At 36.1% G+C, this 23,227-nt stretch overlaps 1 long non-coding RNA gene across 6 annotated transcripts in view; it reads right to left on the bottom strand.

Moving 5' to 3' along the window:
* The window catches only part of LOC105498735 (uncharacterized), a 234,283-nt gene extending 217,653 nt beyond the window's left edge, over positions 1 to 16,630 (bottom strand). Inside the window, exons 1-4 of one of the 6 annotated variants that reach the window (XR_011612402.1) lie at positions 16,143 to 16,630; positions 9,667 to 9,859; positions 3,752 to 3,837; positions 2,082 to 2,196 (exon numbers count right to left, since the gene is read on the bottom strand). This is a non-coding gene — a long non-coding RNA (uncharacterized lncRNA). The remainder of the gene's footprint in view (positions 1 to 2,081; positions 2,197 to 3,751; positions 3,838 to 9,666; positions 9,860 to 16,142) is intronic. The other 5 variants (XR_011612399.1, XR_011612400.1, XR_011612404.1 and 2 more) reach the window with 5 other exon arrangements.
* Positions 16,631 to 23,227: the final 6,597 nt, after the last annotated feature.

The following is a 23,227-nucleotide window of genomic DNA, read 5'->3' as shown; positions in this document are numbered from 1 at the left end:
AATGATAGTCTTTCAAATAAATCGTACTAGAAAAGTTGTGCATCCGTACATTAAGGAAATGAATAAAGACAAAGACTTAATTCCTTACATAATAATTAACTCAAAATGGATCGTATACCTGAATTTAAAGTTCAAAACTATGAAACCTGAAACTATGAAACTAAGAAATAACACTGGAGAAAATCCAGGTGACCTTTGTTTTGGTGAGGAAATTTTAGATGTAACACTAACACCATGATAGATGATAGAAAAAAATTGATAAGTTGGACTTTATTAAAATAAAAACCTCTGCTCTATGAAAAACACTATTTAAAAATGAAAAGACAAGTCACAGACTGGGAGAAAATATTTGCAAAACACATGTCTGATAAAGAATTTGTAACCAAAACATGTAAGGATTCTTAAAACTCAGCAATAACGAAATAGGAAATTCAATTAAAAATGGACAGAAGATCTGAACAGACATCTAACCAAGGAAGATATAGTAAATAAGCACACACAAAAACACTCAAAATTATAGGTAACTAGGGAATAAAATATTAAAACGGCAATGAGATACCACCACACACCTATTACAATGGTTAGAATTCAAAATACTGACAATATTAAATGCTTGCGAGGATGTAGAACAACAGGAACTCTTATGTATTGCTGTGGAAATGCAAAATGATATAGCCACTCTAGAAGAAAGTTTGAGTCTTACAAACCTAAACATAACCATATCATATAATCTAGCAGTTGAAGTTCTAGGTATTTACCAAGTTAAATTCAAAGCAAAAGCATGCCTGGAGATTTTAATCACAGCTTTATTTATACTCACCAAAAACTGGAAGCAATCACCATGTCCTTCAATATGCGAATGAAGAGATCAGCATTCAGACATCATATAGTGGAATACTATTCAGTGCTAAGAAGAAATGAGCTACCAAGCCATGAAAAGAGATGAAGGGACCTTACGTGCATATTGCCAAGTGACAGAAGCCAGTCTGAAAAGGCAGCATAATGTATGATTCCAATTATATGACATTATAGGAAAGTCAAACCTACAGAGGCAGTAAAAAATCAGTGGTTGCTGTGGGCTCACAGTGGGGCTGTGACATAAGTTAGTAAAGAACTGGAAATTCCTAGAGCAGTAAAACTACTCTGTATAATACTGTAAGGGGTGGTTACATGACATCATGCATTTGTGAAAGCCCATAGAACTGTAATATACAAAGAGCAAATCCAAATTTAAATCATGGACTTTAGTTCATCATAATGTATCAATATTGGTTTATTACAACAAACCACATGACTATAAAATATTCATAACTGTAGAAATTGTGGGGCAGGGGTGAGAATATGAGAATTCTCTGTACTCTCTGCTAATTTCTTCTGTAAATTTAAAACTATTTTTAAAAATGTTTATTGATTTAAAAACAAGATTAACATGTGATGAATACAGAAATAAACTGCAGAAGCTTCAAGAAGAAAGGCAAGGAGACCAGTTAGGTAACATTAGAGAATGATGGTGGTGCTCTGAAATATGGTAGGTACAATAAGCATGAATTAAAATTGAAAAATTCCAAAGACTGTGATGATGTAGAGTCAATCAAACTGTCGAGAGAGAGAGAGAGAGAGAGAGAGAAAGTTAAAGGGTAGACAGGAAGTTGTGACAGATAAAGAGAAGACAAGTTGATCCCTCAAGTTTCTGGCTTGAAAAAAAAAGTTATCTTCAGCAATCACCCACCACTATTATACTAGCAAGAAATAACCATAGGTGATATGGGTATTTATCTTGCTAAGAATCAGCAAACATTGCCACTAATTTTGCTAAAAATAATAGATTGGAACTATTTTATGTTCCAATGTTTTCTATGGCATTTCACAGGCTTATAGAGACAGTATTCTATGGTTATGATGAAAGATTCTTGATACGGAACAGTGCCTAAATCATTTGCTTTTGTAGTCAGACCTTTAGAAACATGGATTTTGATCAGTTCTTCTCATGTTGGGTATAGTAAAATTAATTGCTGTTGACTCCATTGGCAATTTAAGTCTGCTTTTAAACAGACTTTAGCAATGGTAAGGTGATCAGTTACCTGTGATTTCAAGAAAGGAGATTCTGAGACATGTTGTGGAGCAGCAGAGCCATCTTTTTAATCTCCAGGCCTTATTGTCATTGCTCACACTCCTGTTGTCAAAACCTGTGATGAACTGAGGAGAAAAGATATATTGGTGTGTTTTCCTGTCATATAAGACAAGATACAAAGGAATGGATGCTTGAAATACTCATTAATAAGACATGGGTTGTCAGTATCATATAGCAGGGCAGGCTAAATCCATTATGATTAAGGTAAGGGCCCTCATCTTAAAGGTAATTTGCACTAAAAGGTAGACAAAGAGCCAAAGACTCTTAACCTTACTTGCATTTGAAGGTCTTGGAAGAAAAAAAGAAGAGGCACTATTTTGTTTCATGGTATTGGTTTGTAGAAAATGTGCTCTCTCTCTCTCTCTCTCTCTCTCTCTCTCTCTCTCTCTGTGTGTGTGTGTGTGTGTGTGTGTGTGTGTGTGTGTCTCTCTCTCTCTCCCCCGGTGTGTGTGTTTGTGTGTGTGTGTGGTGTGTATGTGTGTGTGAGAGAGAGTGTGTGTGCATGCGCATGTATACTTATGCCTGCCAGCAAAGATAAAAGTCAGAAGTAGAGATCTACTTTCTCCCCTAGTTTTCACTTAATATGAACTGCATGATTATTCAGTAAAAAAAGCATTAAATTCAGTCAATATTTTTGGACTACTGTGAGGAATCCATAGAAATAGAAACATGACACATTTTCCTTGATGACATTAATTTCAAATTTTTGCTCAAATGATCAAATAAGCCATGTTAGAGTTAGCTGAGTTTAAACTTGGCTGAGTTTAGTCTAACAGAGCTGACTTCATAGAAGAGATTTCCTGTGAAACATCAAATTAAATTCATCCATATTTGTGGACAAAATTCTCAATAAGTTAGGATTTGATTCATCTACACACAAAGAAAACCCTATTACAGTAAGGTTTAAGTTTGCTTACAGAAAAAGAAGTCCAGAAAGAGTAGCCCTTGTGTATATTAATTTTTGAGAAATGTTTTTCAAGTGAAATCATTTATCTTATTTCTCAGATATCTTCTAATGCAAATATAAGTCTTTTAAAAATATTTCTCACAGATTTCTCTATTGACTTCAAATCTATTCCTTATTTCCAGGTTCCACATGTATGTTGTCATAAATCCAACTTAGCCAAAGGATTGTTTATGTATTTTAGCACAGAATCAAGATACTTTCTTCCCTCTCTATAACAAAACTCTCTTTCTAGAGCCTCTGGTATGGAACAGCAGGAAATAATTTTAAGAAACTCTCAAAGACTGAAATTCCATAGGTCACTTTGACAGTGTCAGAATTCTAGTGTTAATTTCCAAAGTTCACTCAAATACTTCACAATCACTCACATCTGATTCCTAATCACAGCAATTTCTGAAAGGTGATTCGTATCTACCTAGATGCTTTCAAAGTAAAAGATATCTAGGATAAAAACTCTTTGATAATACCAACCAGACAACTTTTAAAATGTTTGAATTCAGACACAAGAATCCAATTCCACAAAAATGAAATGTAAGATTAAAACCATCTGACTTCACCATATTTCACATTAACTAAGCCCCAGCTCAGCAAAAGTCAAGAACATAACTAAACTCACTTTTAATAATATTTTTTTTTTCTAATCAGCTAATACTTACCCAGTGCTCTAATAAGTTGACAGGCTCCCTTCATATACATTGGTAAGTCATATTTATAATGAAAATAAAGTCTTTAATTCTGGGATCTGGGGAAATAAATAGTATAAGTCTTGAGGATGGTTAAAATAATAGGGGCCTGGAAAAGTGTGTTATGAGAAAGCTATGACTGTTGAAAGAGCTAAGAATTTTTAACAGGGAGAGAGATAACACCAGGTCAGGGGATAGGGAAGAGATACACAGTAAATAACTATCTAGTTATTTTTGAGGTAAATTTTTTTTTTTTTTTTTTTGGCAAAGCAAATGATGACACTCCCTACTTAAAAGCCTCATTGTATTCCCAGTGTATATTATTGCTAATCACATGTGGGCCTGTAACCACTCAGGCCACATCTTGTACCACTTGTTTTTGTGCCCACTTTTGTCAGATCTGTAACGCTGAACCATTTCTGATGATGTTCCCAGAGAGGACTTTGATGACCACGTTCCTAAAAGGAGTGTTCCATCTCTGTAGGCACTTTTTTTAGGTACTACCTTTTTTATTTCCTTCTCTCTCAGTATTATCTTCTTTATTTGTTCATTGACTCGCTTCGTCTTTGCACTAGAATGTATGCTCAATGAGGTGAGGGAATCTTTGCTTTTATTTACATTTGCATTATTAAGATCCAGAACAGTGGTGCATAGAAGGCGCCCAGTAAATATTTATTGAATTAATCAATTATATCAGAAGGTAGAATTCATTCCAATGGAAAATAAAGGGTGATACATTTTCTTTCCATATGAGAAAGAACAGGATAGTAATCTGTGAAGGTAAAAATGCAGTGGTTTCTCATGAAAGTGCTGAAGCCCAGACTGAAGATGACTTACGTAGAGTTGCTTTAGAAGCAAGTTGGAAATCAGTGGCAAAACTAAACAAACCAATCTCAAATATCCCTTCCACAGTATGATTCTATGATACAAAATAAATGGACTATGCTGTGAGTTCCTTGAGTGGAGGGGCATTGTCTTATTCATTTTTATACTCCCAGTGAAATACCTGGCTCAAATATATTAAATGAGAAAGTCATTTTGAAGTTAATCAATATTTCCAGACTTATTTATTCTCTGTGTAGCCATCAGAGTCTAGTAAGGACAGAGAAGCCCCACCAGTAATTTGAACAGTGAATGTAGAACTGTTAACTGTGGTGGTTAAGCAGAGTAGAATGTGGTTAACAACTGATGAAGAAGAGAATTCTAAGGTGTAACAGAAATAGGAACTGCAGGAAGTGGCTCCCTCCCCTAAGGGCTGAGAGAAAAGTGAATAAGAAGAAACATAGAGGTTGTAAGTGTGAGATTCAAAAACTCCTTGCCCACCAATGCAATGAAACCCACGGATTTCAGAACAAACAGAGCTACTCATCACCATGTGAAACCCAAAACCAGAAAGCAGCAAGTCCCCTCTTCTCCCTCCAGCCTCACAATCTCCCTCTGTGCGCAGCAGTGGGAGAGCCTAATATTGAGCCAGAAGAAAAGAAAAAATATTGTTTGCTGAGTCCTGCTCCAGTAGCGCAAAGTAGAACAAAGAAATACAAGTTCAGTGCTGAGAAGCAACAAATAAATGGCACACTCCAACTTTCTCTAACAGTTTTGAAGGCAGTTTTCAAAGGCACATGTCCTTCAGCAACATAAAAGTAAACACATACATAGAGTCAGAAATACAGAAGGGCAGGCAAACTAAGATACACACAGAGGTTTCATGAATATGCAAAATGCATGCTTTCATGGATGGTATCTGTTTTGTACCCATTATCAAAATTAAGTCTCAAAACATTCTTCTGAAATAGCTGATATCCCACGTTTTATAGATGAAGAATCCCCGTGAGAGTCATGCTGTTTTAAATCGCAGGATGAAAAACTGGTTACACACCGAAGTTTATAATTTCCATTCTATTGAACTACCTCCTTGGGAAGTGTGAAGAGTTGAGATAGGATTAGGAAGAGACACATTCAGAATGGAAAGTGCTGCCTTTGCTCTTTATTTTTTTCTTTTTATTGCTCTGCTATATGACCAGGGCAAATTTCCTCACCAACATCTCTAGCACAACTATGTATTAAAACAAAACATGGAGACTCAGCAAGTGTAGCAACAACATATTACATATAGGTGAAACTCACATGCAAACCCCTGCACTCCTCAAGGGAGTAGTAGAATCCAGTTTTCTCTTTCAAATGAATAAAAAGGCAAAAATGTGCAGCTATAGACCCATCGGTACTCAAAGCTAAGCTTTCAAACCAACAAATAAACAATTAATATTTAAAGAAGAAATAAAAGCCAGGTCAGCAGCAAGCATCCTTTAGAAGTCATCATAGAGACCATTTTTATTGACACTTTCATTTTGTTGACCCATTTTTATGTACTTTTATTATAGGATACCTTTAGTTATACGCTCAAGAGCATCATTTCAAAACTCCTTTAAGAAAAATATAAAAATTTGAGGCATCACTGAATATTTTATCAGGGTTCATTAGGAACTGAACAATAATGATGAGTCAACCTTGAGTGCAATGAGAAAGCAACTGCTTCTTTGTGCACAGAAAATGCCACACAGGGTTCATTTGAGTAAGAGGGATATTTGTTACTATTGTTGAGACTTAGCCAATTTTGTCATTGCAATGGAAAGTTTACATCCAAAGCATATTTAGAATTTGCTCTTATCATCAGTTTCATTGTATAACAAAGACTTTCTAATACAATCTTAATCGCATATTAGGATCTAGGAGACACTTGGCTAAACCAGTACAAATCTAGCCACTCTGATAATGACGTGACCCTAAAATAAAGATTGAGGTTCTAGGGTAAAAACACTTCTAAGGAATTTTCTGCTGGTAGATATTAGCTAGTATGATGGTCCCTTTCAAGTCACTAAAATAAGATAGTGCTTCAGTGTACGTAACAGTGGCTGAAATTAGCCTGGCATCTCAAATGAGCCAATAACTTAAAAAGAAGGTGACTTTACAGACTTAAAATGAATGTGAAGTTGGCATAAGCATCATCAAGATATATTTACTTAGCTCCTACAATGCAACGTGCCACATGGCTGCAGATATAAATAGGAGCACAATTTCTTGCCTCAAACAGTCCAAAAACAGTTAGCATCTATTTGGTAATGTGGTAGAACCCAGCTAGATGTTCACCAATTCCTTTTTTTTTTTTTTTCCTGGATGCTAAGAAAGACCACATCGTCCAGTTTCCTTTGCAGTTAGCTTGCTGCCGTGTAATTTGATGCTGCCAAAAGCGATGTAAGTGGAAAATTATGTACACCACTTCCAGGCCAGCCATGAAACAGGCTTTCCCATTTTTCTTACTATGGCTATTTCATGCTAAATGCAAGGGTTTCAGCAAAGTCCAGTGGAGATGTAGAAGTTAGCAGCATCACAAGCTGGAAAGCTACTTGATCCCTGAATTATTTGACCCACGCGAAAGGCTGCCTAGGAAACACCCAAGCAAACTACGGCATAATTTAGAAATATATTGTTGAAATTTAGGGACTGATGAACATAACTAAAGAAGCAGCTGTTACATGTTACACACTGAAGGTGGGACAAATAAAGGAAGACTATAAGTGAGGCTAAATTTTAATCAATCCGGAAGAAAAAGCAGTCCTTAAGCAGAAACAAAGAGCCAGAAGTGTGGGCAGGGTCCACACTATAGGAAAGTAAAAGCAGAAATGCTCACATTTACAAAGGAGTAAAAGAGTTAACTTGGTTGAGGATTGGTGTAGGAAGAGTTGGGGTTGGAAAATAAGTAGAGGTCAGATTACATAAAATAAGTAATAAGAAGAAGTTGGCATTCCCATATGCCAGAGGTTGACAATTCTTTTTTTTTTCTTCTCTAAGGGGCCAGATAATAAATATATTAGGTTTTTCAGGACATACCATCTGCATTACAACTATTCAGCTCTGCCATGGTAGGTGAAAGAAGATATAGATATTATATGAAGAAATCAGTGTGTCTGTGTCCCAGTAACACCATGTATGAATGCTAAAATTTAAATTTCATGTAATTTTCATATATCCAAAGATGGCATTATTCTTTTGATTTTTTTGAAACCATTAAAGATGTAAAAACCATTATTGGCTGACAGGCCATACAAAAGCAGGCAAGGTGTCAGATGTGACCCATAATTTGTCAAACCCTGATACATGCAACGGAGCATCACGGGAGTTTTCTGACAATGGAGTAAGGACAGGGACACTAGTGATAATTAGTGTTGTACCTCTTAACCTGGCCAAGTGCACAGATGGGTATTTGCAGAAGGGCAACTGGAGAAAAAGAGACCAAGAAGCACACCAATGCCAGTGTATACAGGCTTGGATTATTTTATTAATCAGAAAGGAAGGGACAAGATAGATAAGAATAGAGGAGAGCATCAAGATTTACTGAATATTTTAAGACCAGATAATTGAAAGAATAATGACATCAATAATTAGATTAGAACAACCTAGAGGGTAAAGATTAGGCCAGGTCACCAATCTCTAACCCAACAAAGATAGAATACTATATTATTAACATCTCAAGTGGTACACATAATTTATTTTTATAATTATATCTGTGTAGGTTTTCCTGTTGTGGTCTCTCATAATTTATCTCTGAAATACCCTGTGATGGTTAATATTAGGCATCAGCTTGACTGAGTTGAGGGATGCCTAGATGGCTTGTGAAACATTGTTTTTAGGTGTGAGGGTGTTGCTAGAGGAGATTGACATTTGAGCTGATGGACTGGGAGAGGAAGACCCACTCTCAATGTGGGTGGCCACCATCCAATGGACTGAGCATGGCTAGAACAGAGCAGGTGGAAGAAGGTGGGATAAGTTTGCTTGCTGAGTCTTCTGGCTCTATTTCTTCTTCCTCTGCCAGATGCTTGCTTCTGCTCCTCCTGTCTTTGGACATCAGACTCCAGGTTCTTCACCCTTTAGACTCGGGTATTTGCACCAGCATCTTCCTGGGGCTCTCTGGCCTTTGGTGACAGACTGAAGGCTGCACCGTTAGCTTCCCTGATTTTGAGGCTTTTGCACTTGAACTGAGTTACTACCAGCTTCTCTCTTTCCCCAGCTTGCAGATGGCCTATGGTGGGACTTTGTCTTGTAATCCCATGAGCCAATTCTCCTTAATAAACTCCCTTTTATAAATACATATATCATATTGGTTCTGTACCTCTGGAGAAACCTGACTAATGCAGACCAATATCCAGAAGAAAACAAAAGCTGATGACAGTGAGGCTAATAATTGTCAGGATGTGAGGATTTTCATAAACTACAAATCAGTGGAGAATATTGGGAGGAAATTAGATATGTAACCGATGTTTTCCCCACATAACTCAAAGATAGTAAGAACATGAATTTGCCCTCCTACAAAATATATGCCTAGGGTGCTCTGAATCTTGTGGTGTGGTCCAGCTGTGATAGATAGATAGATAGATAGATAGATAGATAGATAGATAGATAGTCAGACATATAGACAGACAGAGGTTGACAAACTTTTTTGATAGAGACAGATAATAACCAATCTACGTTTTGCACCTAATAAAGTCTTTCTGCAACTACTCAACTCTGCCATTGTAGCATGAAAGCAGCTATAGACATTATGTAAACAATGGGCATGACTGTCATCCAGTAAAATTTTATTTTACAAGATCAGATGCTGTCTTATAGTTTGGTGACCCTTGCTCTATGGCACATCTGGATTTTGTTTTGTTTTGCTCTTTCCAAGTGGCCTGAGCAATCTTTTTGTTCCCTACCACTCCCGAGCTATCATTCATTCATTACCGCCAGTATCACTGTGACCCTCATTTAATCTTACTCATCCTGAAATTTCACATTACTTTTTACTTTCTCTGGAAAGCCTTCCCTGGCCTCACTGATAAAATAAGATTACTCACCTCATGCCTATTTCCTTCCCCTTCCATTGCACACATCCCAAATATAATTTATATTTTAATATTTGCTTTTGTCAGCTAGACTTTCAACTCTATGAGGCAAGGGCTATATCTGTCATCGATGCTCAGCAAAGCTCAGTATGTAATGATGCTCAATAGATAGTGGTTGAACATAATTCAATACAATTGAAGTGGGCTGAAGAGAAAAGAAAGACTCAATTTAAAACTTAATACTTAAGAAAAAAAAGAGCAATTTTGCAAAAAAAAAAAAAGCTACAGCATAGTTAAAAATACTTTTATAAAGTGAAGAATAAAGGAAAACAAAAAGTTTCACCAAAAGAAGGCTTAAAATAAAAGAAAATCTGTATGTAATATACTTTGGAAAAATACAAAATACAAGAATAATAAAAATATTCTCAAACATACTGAGAGAAAAAATACATAAAAATTAAAAAATTTGTAAGGGTTTATCATCAAACTTATTTTACAGTCGCAAATATTACCTAACAATATGTTAATAATCATGTATCTTAAAAGGAAAAGGTTATAAATCTAAACTTTTATTGCTATCTCATTTGTTATTCACATGCGAAAGCATATTTTCCAGATATGTCAGAGTTTAGATATGCCAACTTTTACCTTTCTTGAAAAAAAAAATACATTTTATACAACCTACAGTTGACCAAGTGATGAACCAAAAATGATACGTAATAATAAACAATTAAAAATGTCAAACTTGTATTGAATCCAATTAAATGTAGAATAGAATTGAATCTTACTAAATGTGAATTGAATGCAAATAATTCTACAAACAGGATATTTGTAACATGATTATATGATCATCTAATAGCAGTAATCTGGTCCTCATAGCCAAACCTCTATATACAAAATCTGGAACTAGAGTGAAAAGTGAAACTAAAAGTTTCAAAAATGATTCATCTTATCTGAATGGAACTCAGGATTTTTAAATTTTCATCTTATTTTAATAACTAGGGACATATAAGGAAAACTTTTAAAACATTTTAAATAAATCCATCAGAATAATTAAAAGCAATGGTAGTAACTGCCAAATCATTTGAAAAAGTAAAAATAAAACAAGTTTGTATAGTAAAATATCAAAAACAAGGAAACATAAAATGACAGAAAATAGATATTGGTTTAGTTGTTGAATGTCAATAGACTGGCCTTCTGTCTTAAAAATCAATGACCCTCACACTGTATTAAAACCAAGTCCCACAGGCATTTCTCTCATGAAGATATACAAATAGCCGATAAGCATATGAAAAGAGGTTAAACACTCAATCATCAGGGAAATGCAAATAAACACCACAGCAAGAGACTATCTCACATCTACTAGGGTGATAAAAAATAATAATAATAATAATAAAAGGCAGACAGTATAGTGTCGGCAAGGGTGTGTAGAAATTGGAACTCTCATACATTGCTACTGGGAAAGTAAAATGTGCAACCACTTTGGAAAAGTCTGCCAATTCCGCACAAAAGCTGAACATGGTTAGCATTTGACTCAGATCCCACTCCTAGGTATATACCCAGGAGAAATGGAAGCACAAATCCACACAAAAACTTGTGCACAAATGATCACAACATCATTATTCATCACAGCCAGAAAGTAAAAAGACCCAAATGTCTATCAATTGATGAACAGATAAGCAAGAGGTGGTATATACTTAGAATAAAAAGGGATGGGTGACTGATACATGTTGCAACATGAATAAGCCTTGAAAATATTACGTTAAATGGAAGAAATGAAACACAAAAGGCCACACATAGTAAAATTCCATTTATACGAAATGTCTATAATAAGGTATATAGAAAGAAAATAGGTTAGTTTTGCCTAGAGATAGGGACAGGGTGATGGGGAGATAATGATGAAAGTGTACAGAATTTTTCTCTGGGGTGATAAAATTGTTCTAAAATTATGGTGATGACTTTACAACTCTTTGCCAATACTAAAAGCTATTAAATTCTATACTTAAAATGGTTGAATTGTATGATATATAATTCATATCTCAATAAAGCTGTTACCAAAAAATGTAAAATAACTATGAGCTATTTTGGAAAGGTAAATAGACAGAAAAAGATTTAGCAAAGATCAGCAGGTAAATTAAAGGAATGAGTGGGGATAAGCATAGTAATTTCAGATAAAGGGGAATACGACTGAAAAAGTAATTAAGTAAAATAAACAAGGCCATTGTAGATTAGTAAAATAGGTGCAAACCAGCATAAAGATATAAAAGTTATCAACATTTGTGCTTACTAACATAATATTAAAATAGATGAGGGAAAAGTAATAGAAATATAAGAAAATATTAACAGAACCATAGTTTCTATAGAAAAGTACAACAAGTATAGTAAACAATAAAAAGACTAAGAGCAACAACATTTGAATAAATATCACAAGGTAGACTTTTTGAAGCATCCATCAAATATTTGCACAAATTTAAACCAATAACAGCAAAAAAAACTTAACAAAAACTTTACAGCATAAATTATACAGACTACATTTTCTAAGAAAAGTGAAATAAAATTCAAAATTAGCATTGTTTTAAACAGCAACAAATGTAGTATTTTGAAAATTAAAAATTTTTGTGATAAATATTTCCAAAGGCAGTTCTCTGAAACTCTGAAAATTATTTCCAAAATCTATACTACTTCCTTTAAAAAGTATTTTCTAATGGCTCCAATCCAATGCAGTCTTTCTCCTTATTATATCTGTTATTTCTTAGTCTAATTCACATGATTATTAACTTAATAATATATGGCCTTGCTTTCTAATATATGCTGTCTAATAATAATATATGGCCTTGATTCATGCATGTAAATTCCTGAAAGACAAAGATACTGCACTGAATTTCTTTATTATCACTATATTTAAATATCTTCCTGAACATAGAAAGTCAGTAAATGTTTATTAATTGATTTCATTGAATAATTGAGAAGAGAGTTGGCTGGAAATTAAGGAACAAGAGTTCTTGACCATTATTGGAAAGCCTTAATGACTCTCAGCAAGTCACTTTACCTCCCTGGATTTTAATATCCTCCTTCATTAATGAATTAGTATTAAAATGTGTCTAAAGTTCCTTCCAGTTCTAAAATGTGTGACTGAACTTACAGGGGAAGAAAAGACATCCTTCAGTACACCCAAAAATTCCCCTCCCTGTGCAGAAACACTGGTTTCTTTGAATGTCAGGGACTGGAACAGATTGCGCATTGTCGAGAAGAGAGTCACCCTCAATTACTCATCAATGGTGGAATTCTTTGTGGTTTACTCTCACTAACCTAGTGTTTCCTTAGTACCACCCACCTAGGTCCAAGGGGATATACATGTGTCTGAGTATGTGTGTATTTTTGCCTCTCTGACGACATTCCAAGACTAATATAAACACCTTTTAAATTACCCATTACTCTGTCACTTCTCTCTTCCACCAGAAAGAGGTTAGCCTATATTTACATTTGAATTTCTAATATTCTACCCTTTCCATCACCTTTTTCTTTCTTAAATACTGATTTCATCTCTTCTATTTGTGGTCCAAATTTCAATATTTCTTTAAATTTCTATATTGTCATAAGTGTCCTATACTTATCATTTAATATTATATTATATTGAATTATATTTTTATTATAATATTAAATGTAATGAATTACTTATTTAATATTTAACATAGGTAATATATTCTATTAATATAATTAATTTTAATTATTAATGCTATTGCATATATAGAAAAAATTCAAAGAATGTATCACAAGAGATTAACTAGAAATGACATTATGTGTGATTTTTATATTTTGCTCTTTGCGTTTCTGCTTTTCTACAATTTTATGAATTGCATACACAATAATTATATATGCATTCACCCATACATACCTTAGTTACCTGAACCAAAATCAAAAACCTTTACACAACTCTTTATTATTCTTAATTTCACTTTATGAGAAAACATCCCTTGACACATAGAAAGTCCAGATGAATACATAAAAATATACTCTAAAAACAAATATTTTAATGTGTAAGTGGTTTAAAGTTACTGACATTAATCATTAAGTTAATAACCTTGATCCTATAAGACAGTCAGAATATGCTCATTTTCAGCATAGTACACTTGCTAAGGCAGCAAAGAGGAACAGTATACTTGAACAGTATACTTGAACAAGATTTTCAATTATCATGGGCAAAATAAAAAGACACAGTTAACCAGAAAATTCAATTACTTAGAATATATTCTTTAAACATCTATTAGTCAGGCAAGTTTCACTTTTCAGGGCCTTGTATCAAAGCTTTTTAAAAATTATAAAAACCCATAAACAATGCTAATTATTCACATTTACAAATTAAACACCAAAGTCCATTCCCAGATTAAAACAGAATCTAAATTGATGTGCTTTTACCAAGACTTGATGTGATCATTATCCATCCCTTCCCACTACTGCTGAACTTAAATGAGCCCCTCCGATAAAGCCTATTTTACTGGGTATGCTTCCATAAAACATTCACATTTCATCATATAGTAGTTAGAATTTATGCTAAATACTTTATTATTTCCCTAAAGATAAATTCAAGTGAATCAACTACTAAATGATGTAGCAAAGTGTATTATTATAAAACTAAATTCCTCCAAATATCTTAATAGTCTTTAATGTTGATAAGTAAATGGCTGTGATGTTTTCTTTTTAACACTTCAGTCTCACTAAGGCTAACAGTAAGCCTAATTCTCTCTCATTTCTGCCAATTCCTATTAGTTACAAAGAGAAGTACATTGTGTTTATGAGACTAGGGTTCCATTTCTACTAAGCATATAAAAGCTTCCATTAATCTATCTTAACAGTTATTGAATTTGCCTTTGAATGTTTGCTAAGACAATGATGGACATTCATTAATAAGAGGATAGACTCTTACAGTTTGCACATGTTAGTTCCAAAACTTTCTTCGATCAAACTCAAGAAACTAAAGGAAGAAAAATGTGTCAAGTACATAAAACATTTTACACAGACTTAAAATGCTTTTATTTCAACTTCAATTTATTTCCACTAAAGCTTCAGTGGTAGGAAGGAAGATGGAGAATATTCGTTTTACTGCCTTAACAAATTACCACAAATTTAGCAGCTTAAAGCAACACTCATTTATTAGCTGACATTTCTGTAAGTCAGAAATCCCAGCGAGTTGAACTGGGTTGTATACTCAGAGTCTCGTAAGGCCATAATCAATGTGTCATTGGATGGGTCCTTATCTGGAGGCTCTGGAAAAAATATTTGCTTTTACATTTATTTAAGTAGTTGGCAGAATTCAGTTCCTTGGGGAGGTCAGACTGGGTCTGCCTTTTCTAACCAGCTATTGGCTGTGAGGTGGGTAAGATAGTTGTCTGCATTTGTTGGCGTGTGGCCCCCTCTATCTTTTAAATTAGCAAGACAACATCAAATCCCTCTGACCTCTCTGATCAGCTGGAGAAAATTCTCTGCTTTTAAAGGTGTTTGTGAGATTGGGAGACCTACCTGGGTGGATAATCTCCCTAACTCAAGGTCATCTGTGCCATATAACATAACAAAATCATGGAAGTGATATTAATCTCTCATTATAATCACAGGTTTTGGGAATCAGCATGTGGGATGCTGGGTGGCATTTTTACAATTCTGCCTGCTGGGGAATTGGAAAAATCGAGATTAGGAGTGTACCCAGGCTCTAGATGTCAGATTCTATAAATATAGAAGCCAGAGCAAAGATCTCTTTCTGGCAGAGGGGCATTCAGGAACATCTCCTAATGTTAATCCCATACTGATACTAGAAAAGGAGCATCAGGCCTTAAGCATTATTTGCATTACTTGCAAATGTCAATGAGCTTAGAATTCTTTTCAAGTAGATAAAAAAATCAAGGGATCAAAGAAAGAGGAAACAGTGCAAAACTGGCTACAGTCTTGCAGCTGAATGACTCCTGTTAGGGAACTCTGGGTGGAGTTATTAAACGTTCAAGATTGAGAAAACTGGGTTCAGAATTAAATCCAATTCTGAAAACTACGAGATCACGGAGGCACTTCCTATATGACTTTGAGTCACTAGAGTTCAAGTCAGGGATGCCATTACAGAGTAATCAGGAGACAAGATAAGGTACTGGTTACTGAAGGACTCAGAAGGAAGCAAGTCAGCTGGTCTGGCACCAGGATCCCAGGTGTTCAGGATCACAGCACAATTAGCATCTAACCTGACTCAGAGCTGAGTCACTCATTTACTAACCCAAGGCTCACAGTACACTCACTTCCCAGGGCCTTGACCTCTTTCAGATTCTGGGGTAGGGCTGGACATACAAGTGATCCCATCTGCAAAGCAGGAGACAGCTAGACCAGATGTCACAGAACTGTCAATGTCAAGTCTAAATTCCTCTCTTTCCTTCTCTCTCCTCCCGCTTTCCTCCTGTTCATATTACCAAATGCCATATGACCAGCTTTAAAAGATGCTGAAAGAAACTTACTGATTACTGGAGATGCTGGTGCACACAGGGTAATAACAACAAGGTCAGCAGGTCTATGAGACCCCCGAAGAGGTGCTGGGAAGGGGAGCCTTAGGAGAGCAACGGAGCATACAGAAGCTCTCTCCAGCATTTTTTATTCATGCCTTTTCTCTCCTTAGAGATCTTGTGGAGCACAGAGAGAGAGACCCAGGAGGCCTGAGACTTGCTGGGAGCCTTTTATCATGTAGATGAGTCATTAAAACACATTGCATCATTTAACTATTACTCTTCAAAAATGGCCCTACTCCAAAACGCTCCCATTATTTTATACTGTCTCATTTGTAAAATATATTGGGGCGGGGATGGTGGTGTCAAAGTATTAAATTAAATTTGGCCTAAGGTCATCTCTGAACTTGGAGTCTTTAATTAAGGAACTACGACTGAACTTAGTACCTAGACAAACTGAAACCTACCTTAGGAGTACATTTTTGTGTAACAGATAGGTCTAAGCCAATCAGAAGCAGTGGAGCTTCAGCCAATCACAGGCTGCCACGGATCAGATATGCACAAATAAGGCAAAAGCCCAGCTGTAACCAACAGAACTATTTCTGTACATGACTTCCCTCTTCTGTCTATAAATACTCACGGCCCACTTGCAGAGCAGAACTCTGAATCTCTTCTGGTTCTGAGTGCTGCAAGATTCATGAATCATTCTTTGTTCAGATAAACTCTGCTGTTTCTAATTTTTCTAAAGCTTCTCTTCACAGGTTTCATTCATTTCCCAGAATTTTGTAAAACAAAATTGTATACCAAATAGCACCATGGCCTCCTACTGCAGAGTAAAGAATGGGAATGAGCCTTTTACTCTGAGCACCTTTCCTGGGCTTTCACATTCCTGGTACAAAAAGCCAATAGATCCCCTTCTGGGGTATGCTTTTGTGGGAAGTTTTTGTTGGTTTGTTTTGCCCCCAGGCTGTTACAATAGGTCATGTGTTTTTCTGGTTAACCATTAGGCATTACAACCTAAACACAATATCCATGATTGTGTTGATGGAACAGATGTGAGGGCAGTGAGGGCAGGGATGTGGGCTGAGGGGATGGTTTGTCCCTGCAGAGTGCAAGAAAGAAACAGAGGCCTGTGAGTTGTTTCTAGTAGTTTGTGGTAAAGAGAACCTGTGTCGTGCTCCGAGACTCCAGGGTTTTAAGACAAGTGGCGTGCTGCTTCAGGGAATCTATGTTTAAAAAGCTCAGTGGAGCAAGACAAGATAAGGAATACACAAAGATTAATTCTGAAGTTCTTGTTAAAACCAAACACTTTAATCCTAGAAAGAAAGGGTGGGGAAGAAACCCGTCTTCTAATACACTCAGCTGAGTTCATTTTCAAAATTACCAGAAGGCAGACATACATGTGGCAGGAAGAAGGAGGGAGGGAAATGTGTTTAAAACAATTACTTTTTCTCTGAATCAGGTTTCAGTGTATCTACTGTGGCCATTGTGTCTGTCAAACATTAACAGATCTATTTTTTTTTTTTTTTTTTTTTTTGGGAAATGATCCCCATGACAATTTTGAGATTAACTTGATGAATCAAAAGAACTAGAGAAAAAAACTTGTAAAAAAATGTGTTTGAAGAGGGGATATTTATTTCCTAGCATTTATTTTTTCATGCCGTTAGCTGTAAATGCAAAAACCAGGCAATAAGCAAGAATGGTCATAGATGCCTTCATGAAAACTGAATGCTGGGTACATGCTCAAGACCAGTTCATGGCTTCGTGCACGTGGTTTTGAGGCAGTGCACATTTCTTGCTAATGTTTTATAAATTCATTATGTTATTCTGTCAACGTTTTCTCAACTGGAAAGTAAGCTGATAGGGGACAAATGATGTCTACTTTTTATTCTTCACTAACTGATTTACTCAAGAAGGGAGAGAGTAGGGAGATAAGGAAGTGGGGAGGAAAGGAGAAAGGGAGAGATGGGTGAGAAAAGCAAGGAAGAACCAGGAAGGAAAAGAGAGGAAAAAAGAGAGGACAGATGTGGGACATGTTTGGAGATTCACTGTAGTTTACTGAGGGAAATTAGAAATGTAAATGTCCACTGCTCTTTGACCATGTGCACGCACATTTTATCACAGGAGTCTGATCATGCAAAACTGGAGTTTACAATACAACAACCTTTCAGGAGTCAGCCGCCTAAGAAAACAGCTTTGCCTTGTGTCAGTCATTAAATTTGGGAGCAGATTCTGGAAAGATCCCCTGAAGCATCTATATACAATTAGTAGATAGAAGACTCTTTTACAGGGTGACCACAGTAGAGCAGTCCATTTTGGAGCTTGTTGATTTAAGCTATAAACATGACCCGAGGGATATTATGCTAAAGAAAAGGATTATTATTTCTTGATTGTAGCTCGAAGCCAGTGAACCCCTAAAACAGACTCTGACATATAGCCTTATAGTATGTGTATTTGATATTTGGAGATGCCCACACAGTACAAACATCAGCCTTCTGCTATTATCAGGCGACCATTGTAACAAAAACACAACACGTTGGTATATGCGTCACCTGCTGCCAAAGAGGTCGTTCAAAGAGATAGGTACAGCAGGCCACACAAGCTCGCTCCTGTTATCACCAAGTCTGAGTAAAGATAACTCAAGAGCTCGAAGTATCTATACTCTGTTCTGCATTTAGTTGGCATATTGCAGATGTCTGCCCCAAATTTAATCTGAGAAACAGGAGAGTTAAGATAAATTATGGGAGTATAATTATCAGGATTAGTAAGGAAACATCCAGAATATATTTAGATAATTTTGGAAGTAGTAAAATGGATTTATGATCTTTCCAGAACCAACCAGAGGCTTTGTTCAGGTCCACAACTGCAAGCTGGTAGTATGTATATTGTCACTCTCACTTCCTGCACCCACTATATACACATTGCTGCTTACCCATAGCACTCTCTTCCCCACTAGGACAGAAGCAACTTCTAGGTCTTTTTTAAAGAAAATACTCCTGGAAGCTTCCTCCAATCATCCTGAGTTGATCCACAAGTGAAAAATCTATTTGCCATCATTTGACTAAACCATAATTTCAGAATTCTTCATGGATCTCCCCTGAGCCGCACACAAACCCCATGTTAAGCATAATCATCTTTGACAGCTGATAATAGTTTGTAAATTGTATCTTTCAAGCAATTAAGAACTTTTTCTATAATTCAGATTTCACCCTATTTTATGCCTCAAGTTTTCTCATCTTGATCGTTTACTCTCTAGATTTTAATGTCTTTATGTTAATTCAACATTCAAGAAATAGATTCAATCAAGTCATGTGGTGGTTTTCAAGAATGTCAAGTTCCTAAGAGTTTGGCTTTAACTGTCCATTAGGAACAAAATAAAAAGGTTGTTGATTCTCAATTATGATGTTTCATTCTAAAATGTGGGAGATGTTCTCTGGGATGAAAGTGAGTCATTTAGCATTTATGTTTCTCAACTGATATCCACTGAGGGAAAGCATACACCAATTAATGGAAAGGATCTGTCTACAGATAAGCATCAAAAAGAAATCTGGAGAACTTCATTCTGACTTCAAACCACATAAATGAAAGGCTTGCAAGCATTATCCCTACTGTAGCCAATGCACTGTGTCCAATGCCGTAATTATGCCTTACAGCCAGAAAAGTGAGCTGCCAGGGCTTTAAGCTAAATGCCACTCCAGCTGTATTATTCACTCTGAAGAAACTGCCTCTAAGAAGGTGCTTTACAGTGCCTTTAAAAAGGTAGATTCTATACCTTTAATGCCTTCTTTCTTAATTCTTACCCCCAATATTAATACTTCAAATTTAGTAAGACTTATAGAGCTAAATGGATGAAAATTTTTAATTAAAATTATGTCTACAAACTGACCGAGTTATTTATAATTTTGAACCGCCCCAGTGGACATCATATTGCCGCTAAAACACACACCACTGGAAAATCAGAGTGAAAAGCTCATTGACTTGATGACTTACTCTCATCCCATATCAAGTTGACAACTTTCTTGCTGAGGGACCTTGAAGAAGACACTGAACCTCTAAAGCTCAATTTAAAAAAATATTAAAGAAAGTTTGTCTATGTTCCATGGACTTCACTAGACCCTTCATAAAAATATGAACTTTTATCCTTAGAGGAAAATTGGACTGTCACAGCATTAGCTTGATTTTCTATTTATGCACTATTCCATTAATGAGAGTTAAGGACATGGTTTTAGCTAATCAAGAGGTGTTTTAGGAAAAAAAAAATATATACACACACACACACACACACACACACACACACACACCCCACCCAAAGACAAAGCCAAAGCCAACCAGGAATTCAGATAAAAACAAAAAGGGACAAAACTCATTTTTGGAGAAAATGTCACTTGCCAAAGCCAGAATGAGCAGAGATGCTGGTAGCTTAAGAATAAAGAAGTGCCAGGTGCAGTGGCTCACGCCTGTAATCCTAGCACTTTGGGAGGCCAAGGCAGGCGGATCATGAGGTCAGGAGATGGAGACCATCCTGGCTAACATGGTGAAACCCCATCCTTTCTAAAAATGCAAAAAAATTAGCTGGGCATGGTGGCAGGTGCCTGTAGTCCCAGCTACTCGGGAGGCTGAGGAAGGAGAATGACTTGAACCTGGGAGGCAGAGCTTGCAGTGAGCCGAGATCATGCCACTGCACTCAAGCCTGGGCGACAGAGCGAGACTCCGTCAAAAAAAAAAAAAAAAGAAGAAATAACATAGGAAATTCAAAATGATGTGATAAAATCTCCTTAATCAAAATGATGTTCTTGCTCCCAACACATGAGATAGGGAAACCACCCGAGAGTAGGGAGCAGAGGAGAAGCACGATCCAATGGTAGAGAAAAGAAATGTTTTGCTTGAGAATAAATCACTGACTCCAGAAAAATAGTAAAATATGCTAATAGGAAGTAATTTTTATTAATTGCTCAGTGGACAAACTTATTTAAGCACCTTTCATGTTCTAGGTTCTATGGCAGAAGTTTAAAGACCTACTTTAGTGGAGGGAAAACAATGGGAGAACTTTGTGATTGATGAGTAATAGAGATTCGCCCAGGGCACACACCTGAAATTCAGCACCCATTGAGACTGGAAGTAGAAAGAAAAGCTTCTCAGAAGAGGTTCCAGTTATTCTAAGGCTTGAAGAATGCATGGGAGTTACTGAAGCAAAGAAGGGAAAGAACATGGAGTTAAAGATATTGAAGACATTTCAGGAGCGACTCAATTAAAAATCAAAAGGAGATCTTAGGTTAGTGGTTCCCAGCCTGTGACATTTTAGGAGCAATCTACAGTGTCACATTGAAACAAAATGTGTATGTTCCCCCTACTCACATTGACTCTTATTTGGTAAGAATAAGCCCCTGAAATGATGGATGTTGTAAAGGAGTATGACAACCACAGGCAGAAAAATTAGAACTATTTGGCCTTAAAGCCTTGCTCTGCAACTTCTACCTGTGTGGTCTGGGGCAATGACTTGACACTCTTTAATCTCCATGGAGTCACTGGCAGCAACCTCATAGGTGTACTTTGGTGATAAAATGATGTGATACATGATTAATTGAGTATAATGCTCTATTCAAATTCAGTGCATATGAAGTACTGATATTAGAATTATTATTAATGTAAATGAAAGAACACGAAACTTGGAATCTGGAGACATCAAATGTGTGACATTAGGCAAGTTGCTTAGCCATTCTGAAATCATATGGCTTAATTATTTAAAAAGAAAAAACTTTTCAAACTTTGTAAGATTGTTTTAGGAATTAAATATGCCAACATAAAAAAAAAACACCTAGCACAGAAAAGGACCCTACTAAATTTTACTTAAATCTGGGTGTGAAATACTCATATTGTAGAAACACAAAATTGTATACAAAAATGTACTTTAATAAATAATAACAGAAAATAATTAAGTCTTTCTCTGTGTTGGGTATCTTAGGCATTTTTACATATACTTTCTCATTCAGTCCTAAAGATCACCTTTTTATTATCCCTGTTAATCCTGAGAAGTACAGTTACTTACCTAAGGTCTCACAGCATTTTTCTTTTTTACCATAAGAACACCTTCTTTAGAAAGACTTCTAAATTTCAAAAGGTTCTTTGAGTAATAATAGAAAAGAATCTAAACTCTGGCTCTCCAAAGAAGAGTGGAGTCCTCCTATGAAAGCAGCCCCAGGGAAGCGGCATCATCATCTGTCAACCAACATTGAGGGTTTGTGTGAATTACCATAATGGTGCCTTTGAAGAGGCACAGAAATCTCTAACCTCTTAGAACTCGCTCTGCAGTTTGGAGAGATAAAGCATGTAAACAGATTAGTCTTCTTGATGCAGTGTGTATCGAAGGTAGATTGATAGTGCAGTTATTAGTGTTAGATTAGTTCAGAGGAGATTAAGGCTGCATCTGGCTGGGATGATAAAGGAACCTTCCCAGAAGAGAGCAGAGACTGAGCCACGGTTTGAAGAATGAGTAGGATCCTGATAGTCAGAGATGGATGGAAGGTATTCTAACTTGAGGATAATACATAGACTAACAGTGGAAGAGGGGGAAAAAAAAAAACCACACACCCAAATAATATTCTGGGGATGATGAGCAGGATTTTTGGACCCAAAAGATCCCACAGGACCATAGTGAACATTTGGGTAGGTGGGATAGGACCACATGTGAGGCAGCCTTGACTATTAGTGCCAAGAGTAATTATGACTACAATTGCAATAATTGTTAGCAACTATCATTTGCCAGCATTCCTCATATGTCAGAAAAAAGGCCAGCATTTAAATATTTCATCCTCCCAATCACCTTATGAAGGAGGTATTATTATCTGCTTTGTAGAGATGAGGAAATTGAGGTTCATGAAGGCTAAGTGATTGTCCTAAAGTCACAAACTAATGAGGATCAGCCCTGGGACCCAAGCCCAGATCCATCTGATTCCAAAGATGTGTTTTTCATGATGATAGTGCTGCTACTTCTCAAAATTTTTTGGTATTTTTCTTGCAAAGAAAAGGAATTTCCTTACATGATTTTACTTGAACCTGCTAAAGTTTTTGAAATATTAATGCTCATTCCTCTTCTCTCCTGA

Source organism: Macaca nemestrina, chromosome 14, assembly GCF_043159975.1.
Source record: "Macaca nemestrina isolate mMacNem1 chromosome 14, mMacNem.hap1, whole genome shotgun sequence".
Lineage (NCBI taxonomy): Eukaryota > Metazoa > Chordata > Mammalia > Primates > Cercopithecidae > Macaca > Macaca nemestrina.
The sequence above is the reverse complement of the archived record's forward strand: the minus strand, read 5'-3'. Positions and strand labels throughout refer to the sequence as shown.